Genomic DNA, 7845 nt, shown 5'->3' on the forward strand with positions numbered 1-7845 from the left:
TTCAATAATTGGGTAGGATCAGCCATCACTAAATTCCATGGAAAACTTTTAGCATAATCAGTCATATTTGCAAGAGCAACCATACTACATTCTATTTGTTTCAGAATGCAAAACCTGAAATTTATTTTGAATGTTAACAAAAAAGCACAGTCAAGTTGTAGAAAACATGCCTAAAATAAAGTGAAAAAGGTCAGATTGTTGTTGATATTTTATGCCAACTTGTTTTATTTTGCATGGAAACAATTCATATTTTCAGTAGACGTATCTCAACATAGTAGGTGACTTCTCAAACTTATTTGGTTCTATAACAATAAAGATGTGGACTGGTATTTTCAGCTTTTGAAATGTCACACTTACGGGTGAATACTGAAATAAGTAGACAAGATGTATCAGAGAAGCATTAACAGATAGTAGGTGCTGTTTGAAAATGTTTGTTGGCTTCCATTACTGAGGTGTTTGTTTTTTTTTGTGGTATCTGTTACTTAATCACAAATTTAATTTACAAATCAACATGGCAAATTACTCATAGACAAAGGGACACAGATTTTAAAACTGGAAAAAAATAGTTTCTAAATTGGGAGAAAAAAATCAGTTTCTGAAAGAATAAACTGCATGTTACTAAGTTTTACTAATTTTCCTGCTGCAAAGACAAAATAAATTTTATTTGCAGCTACTAGTGAAACATTACTAGTATTTTCTTCTTATCTAATGTTACTTCAGTAATGCTAATAAACAAAAACAAAAGCATTTAGTGACGGAATGTTCATTCCTGGCCCTGTAATACAACAAAATTGTACTTTGCATTTTTGAAGCAAGAAAATAACCTCTATGAATTAGGGAAAAATCTACTGTTCAGTCTGTTCCAGTAAATTGTATGTGTGGTTTCTGTCATACAGTGTTGCAGTTATTAATGGAGTGAAATGCTTTTCAGATAACAGCACATGAAAGCAGGAAAAATTGAGTATCTGGTAGACGTTCTACTCAATGAAAGGCTGATGACGTAGTATGAGGAGTACTTCAGTTGACTGTTTAATCAGGATAGATGCTGCTTTTGGAAGCAGAACTTTATCTAAATATGAATTTAGCTTATTAGTTTTTAGTTTATTAAATAGATATTGCTACTCTTCTGTAAATTTCTGTTGCTACAGATCTATAGCTGTGCCTATTGCGTGAATCTTTGAATAATTTTTCAGTACTTTTTTTTTATTACTATAGTTATTACATGGGACTTCATTGCACAGCCAGACATGTTACTAATGTACTGATGTACTATGTACTATCTGTGTTCTGTGCGGTTGACTTCAGAAAGATACTTTTTACTGCAGTTTAAAGCCATAGTTCTTCTTGATTACCTGTCAGCCAGGAGGATTGATCAAAACATGTACAGGAGACTAGTTATGAAAAGTGAGTACCGTTTGAATATATATTTGTCTCAGGTCTAGAGAACTATGCACTAGTTACTTCACTGATGCATGAGTATGGCAAGAGTATTTGCCAGTCAGGAAAGGAAGAATTACTGTTAAATTTTTTTTTGCTATTGATGCTCTTAACTCAGAAATGCAGTGCTGCTTAACAAAATTATAGTAAACTCTCACCCTGAGAAATCCAGTTCCTGTAGCTTCTTACTAGCAATCCTAATTCTTCACAGAAGAAACCACAAAAATGTTGCCTGTAAAAGAAACCACGGAAAATAAACAGCAGCCACTAGACGTCATAGTAAAAGTTGCCCAATTGCAGTTAACACAGCAAAAAATACTCATGCTAAGCTCCAAAACCTAATAGCCCCCTTCTTTCTATACATAGAAAAGATGGATAAGGGTAAGTAATTCTTTTGTAATATTATATGATCTAATCTAATTATGCCATTTTGCAATAATCCAAGAGAGTGGAAATACTGAGGATACAGATACATCACCATCACTGAAACTTGAAAGAAAACAGGACTCCAATATGTGCTCTGGCTTTCTTAAAAGTATTTGCTGTTACAAGTGGTGCTGTTTGAAACATGTTAAAAGAGTACTGTAAGTACTAGCTATCTATAACACAACATATAAAAAGGAAAAATTGCTTTGAGATTTATCAAATTTTATGTGACCTTTTTCCATCAGTATAATTTAAGAGTTAATTCATATCACTTCCTTAATTGAAAATGCTAGGAAGGAACGAGGATTGAAAAGTAATGCATATACAGGAAAAACTGACAAAGAAATGGCCAGCTACATAAAAACACTACCATTTTTTTAAAGCAAAACATTTCTTTGGTAATATTAAAATATTAGTTACTATTTTAATGCCTGTCACTGGCAATTAAATTATATTAAAATAGATGTCATGAAAATCAGTTCAAATACTTGAAAGCAATGACACTGCTTTGGAGTCAGGATGAGTGAGGACATAGATGTGAAAACAGTGAAACTCATGAACAGTTTAATACCATAGTATATGAGAAAACTCAGGTAAAAGAAACTGTGCAGATACATAATATTTGGAGTTTGATTATTTTACCCATTTGCTACTCTACTCAGCAGTTTCCAGCAAACCATCTAGCTGGAAAATGCTGTCTGTCTTACCACATGCAGAAGGATCTGTTGTCATTTCCCAGGTTCAAGCTCCTGCTGGGAAAACAGTCCAGTCAAGCAATGAACAGTTTGAATTGTAAGTTTTTGGGAGATTCAGGTCTTCCTATATCTGTAGTTATCTGAGTCCAGCTGAGAGATGTGAGTACCAAGTCTAGACTCAGGATAACTGAAATTGCAGTGGATCAAGGATTTTAGCCTACTACTGTATATATGAGTTTATAATGTGTAAGTGTAGATACACACACATACACATAAATGAAAGTGAAATTTTCAAAGTTTAGCTCCTGCTGACTTAAAAAGAAAACAACAAAAAGAATACTATGCTTTCCGGCAGGATGGCCAGCAACACAGCTCATTCCAACAGAGATCATAAGCTTTTTTTCTACAAAGAAAATGTTTTTCATTGGAAGCTCAAATGACTGAAGAATGAGATTCTTCCAAGGGTAGCCAAGTGTTATACAGCTGCTGTAGAGATGGAAAATAGCTTATTTCAGCTATGAACTGCATTAAGGCATGGTCTAAAGGCTCTTAGCTTTTCTATTTTTGAGAGCTTAGTAATGTATAACGTTTCTTACAAACCTGAGAGTATTAATCATGTATGGCTCAAATAAGTGATCTCTGGTGGCGTATACCTATGTATGTTTAAAAGGTATATAATATGTGAAAACCTAACTTCTGAGTGGAACCAAAATTTCATCCAGTATCTTTTCCAGTTGTTTTTTGCTTTGTTCTGCCCCTCTCCTCAATAAGCTCTGCATAAGGCTTAAAAAGGTAGGTATATTTTATATAAGCAAAAAAGAGATGACATTACAAGAACCTCATGCGTTAGGTTACCCGTATCAAATGATGAAAGAACATGTGAAAAGTTAAACACACAAACATAAGAAAAAGGTTGTAAATGCTTTGCTTTTACAGACCTGTGTTGCATTCTAAGATCTAGAAAGAATAGGCAACAGACCTAAACAGTCAGCAAATGGCAGTACAGTAAAAATGCAAGAAGCTCTTTTAACAGATTTGAAAAGTCAATGAAAAATCTCTACAGGTTTCAAAAAGCCACTAAATTAACATGAGCACTAATACTGCTAATAGGAAAAAACTTGTCATATAATGTATATTTCAGTTTTAAAAGCTGAAGAACACTTTGTTCTCATTTAAAAAGTGTTTGCTTGCTGCACGTTTTAGTTAGCAAAATTGTGTGTGGATATGAAAATTATAGAGAGAATCATAGAATAGTTAGGGTTGGAAAGGACCTTAAGATCATCTAGTTCCAAGCCCCCTGCTATGGGCAGGAGCACCTCGCACTAAACCATCTCACCCAAGGCCTCGTCCAACCTGGTCTTGAACACTGCCAGGGATGGAGCATTCACAACCTCCCTTGGCAACCTATTCCAGTGCCTCACCACCCTTACAGGAAAGAATTTCCTCCTTATGTCCAATCTAAACTTCCCCTGTTTAAGTTTTAACCCATTACCCCTTGTCCTGTCACTACAGTCCCTAATGAAGAGTCCCTCCCCAGCATCCCTATAGGCCCCCTTCAGATGCTGGAAGGCTGCTATGAGGTCTCCACGCAGCCTTCTCTTCTCCAGGCTCAACAGCCCCAACTTTCTCAGCCTATCTTCATATGGGAGGTGCTCCAGTCCCCTGATCATCCTTGTGGCCCTCCTCTGAACTTGTTCCAACAGTTCCATGTCCTTTTTATGTTGAGGACACCAGAACTGCACACAATACTCCAGGTGAGGTCTCATGAGAGCAGAGAGGCAGGATCACCTCTTCAACCTGCTGGTCACACTCCTTTTGATGCAGCCCAGGATGCAGTTGGCTTTGTGGGCTGAAAGTGCACGCTGCCGGCTCATGTTCATTTTCTCATCAACCAGCACCCCCAAGTCCTTCTCCGCAGGGCTGCTCTGAATCTCTTCTCTGCCCAACCTGTAGCTGTGCCTGGGATTGCTCTGACCCAGGTGTAGGACCTTGCATTTGGCATGGTTAAACTTCATGAGGTTGGCACTGGCCCACCTCACAAGCATGTCAAGGTCACTCTGGATGGCATTCCTTCCCTCCAGGGTATCAACCAAACCACACAGCTTGGTGTCATCGGCAAACTTGCTGAGGGCTCACTCAATCCCACTGTCCATGTCAGCAATGAAGATGCTAAACAAGACCGGTCCCAACACGGATCCCTGAGGGACACCACTCGTTACTGGTCTCCAGCCGGACATTGAGCCATTGATCACAACTCTTGGCATGTAAGCATCCAGCCAGTTCTTTATCCACCGAGGGGTCCATCCATCAAATTAATGTCTCTCTGATTTAGAGCCAAGGATGTCGTGTGGGACAGTGTCAAACGCTTTACACAAGTCCAGGTAGATGACATCAGCTGCTCTACCCCTGTCCATCAGTTCTGGAGCCCCGTCATAGAAGGCCACCAATCTGGTCAGGCAGGATTTCCCCTTAGTGAAGCCATGCTGGCTGTCACCAAGCACCTTGTCATTTTCATGTGCCTTAGCATGCCCTTCAGGAAAATCTGCTCCAAGATTTTGCCAGGCACAGAGGTGAGACTGACTGGTCTGTAATTTCCCAGGTCTTCCATTTTCCCCTTCTTGAAAATGGGGGTTATATTTCCCTTTTTCCAGTCATTGGGAACTTCACCTGACTGCCACGATTTTTCAAATATAATGGCCAGTGGCTTAGCAACTTCATTTGCCAGCTCCTTCAGGACCTGCTGATGAATTTCATCAGGTCCCATGTATACGGATAAAGGACTTGCGCTTCCTGAAAAATATTAGCACACCTTGTGGAGTTAACAAAACAGCAGGCTTTTTTCATTCCTACCTGCCACTGAGTACTAGGATTGTAAGCCATTGTTAGCATCATATTTAGAATATAACTATAGTTTTTTGTAAGATGATGGGATAGAATTTCCCTGAGACATGAATTAGTGGCAAGGTTTGTAATAGACAAGGGAAAACCGATTCCACGCTAGTTAACTAAATCATCTGTATATTCAGATGTCTAACCAAGAAACAGAATGGAAAAAAATAGAAAAATAATTTTGTAAATAATAAATGATGAAAAATCAGAAACAGCAAAGCATGGCTGTGTGAAAGTTGGAGTAAGTTATGAAACTAAAAATTAATACTTCTAAGTTTGAGCCTCTTCATATATGACTTACAAGATACAATTTTTAGCCTCTTCAGATATAATTTATGAACAAAATAGACCAGAGATCGCTGAGGTTCTGATTGTGATTATGGACACTGTTGGCTGCAGCCAGGATCTGAGAGTGAAAATGTGCAGTACATTTTCATATGTACAATACTTAATACAATAATTTACAGTTATGTGACCACTCTCCCAAAACATGAGAAGCAGCATGTACCAAAGTCAAGACATTGAAAGGTGACAGTATCTGTAACTTCTTTTTCACTCTGAAGTGTGTCCCTGATATTCTGTAGTTTACAAGGTGCATTGTTTCACTAGTATTCTGCAAAGATGTCATGGTTTGACACACACCTCTGTTACTCTTTTCCTTGCTCATTTCTGATTTAGTGGTTTATATCTTGCAGTGTGACAAGAAATTGCATGTTCTGCACAGGCTTAACACAGCTAACACAGAAGCACACTGGAAAGACTTAATCCTCACATGATCTTGATGCTTTTTTCAGACATTGAACAGAAATCTTCAAGTTTATTTCTGCATGATTATATTCAAGACCTAGGTTGCATAGAGATGGAAAAATCACAGGCTATAAAATGGACCTGTATTTCAAATTACATTCCACGTTAGAATAAATGAAGCACAAAAAGTGAATAGTATAGAAAAAGAGAGGATCTCATAGCACCGTTCTCCTGACTTGAATTTTCTTTCCTCCCTTGCTGATAAAATTCAAGTTTTGAATTGTATACCTTGAGGAAGCAAAGGATTTTGCATCCTCACTGAAGACAAAAGCCCTTGTCATATTCAGTTTGGAATACATCAGTTTTAAATTTAACCTGTCTATAAATAAGCTACAGAACTGTAAAATGATTCAGTTTATGAAGAAATGCATCAGAGTGGAGCAGAAAAAACCCCTCTGTCAGTCATAACTAAGGATGAAAAGATTTTAAAGGAAAATTCCCCTTTTTTGTCTTCTGGAAATGTGATTTGTGCTAAAGAAAATACATTTTGAATTTCTGTTAGATAAAACTCTTATGCTCTGAAGTTATAATCTGTAGCTCAACATACTGAAGGCTTAGGAAAAAAGAAAGGCCTCAACTTCCTCCTTCAGTACTATAAGACTGTTTTATTGTTACATTTCAGTACAAAAGAATAGCTTATTAGAAAAAGCTAATGAACAATAAAAACATACCTAGTTTGACCAACACAAAAATAAGTTCTCTCTAGTTATTTTAGATTATTTTTTAGTAAAATGGACTGTTAAGGATGCTCATATAATAATCATTGTCCCAGGGTTATTGACCTGCCTTACTACGAATTTAAATGTTTGTTTAGTTGTATTCTGCATATTAATTCATATGTTTCAGTTTAGTGGAAAACTTCATCGTTTATAACTAGCTATTCTGGATGGTTGATATTTTCTTGAAGGCAATTATCAAGAGAAAGCATTTGAGTAATGCTCACATCTCCATTTAAAAGTCAGTTCTTACAATAGGTCTCCAGCATATGAGACTTCCTGTACTTTGATAGAATGGTACAACAATAGAAAAGACTTCACTGATAAATGAAATAATGGGATTTAAACTTCTCCTATGATGATGCAATTTTGTGATAAAACTCCTACTTTTCCTCCTGTGCCACATAACCACAAGCAGAGTGGTTTACTCAGACCTGCAAGTGTGCTGGCTAACTAGTTACAAAGCTACACTGAATGGCAGTGTGGAATTTCTGCTGCATCTTTTCTCTAAATGGGACAATTGGCTTTGTTCTTTCTTCTTCTCCAAGCTCAACTTGTGAAATTCAAAGGAATTAATATTTGAAAACTTTACCTCCTTTTATTTCGGTTGAAACTGGCAAGAGATTCAGTGTGTTACTGGGAAGAGAAAGCAGGAATGCAAGATAGATTATGTGGGCTCTGTGACTGCACAAGTCTTATTTCCATAGGAAACAAGCAAGTCATAGAATCATAAGATGGTTTGGGTTGGAAGTGACCTTCAAGATCATCTAGTTCCAATCCCTCTACTGTGGGCAGGGACACCTTCCACTAGACCAGGGTGCTCCAAGCCCTGTCCAACCTGGCCTTGAGCACCGCCAGGGATGAGGGAGGCACAG

Source organism: Pezoporus occidentalis, unplaced genomic scaffold (assembly GCF_034315485.1).
Source record: "Pezoporus occidentalis ecotype Australia unplaced genomic scaffold, CSIRO_AGI_Poc_V1 ctg44, whole genome shotgun sequence".
NCBI classification, from domain to species: Eukaryota; Metazoa; Chordata; class Aves; order Psittaciformes; family Psittacidae; genus Pezoporus; species Pezoporus occidentalis.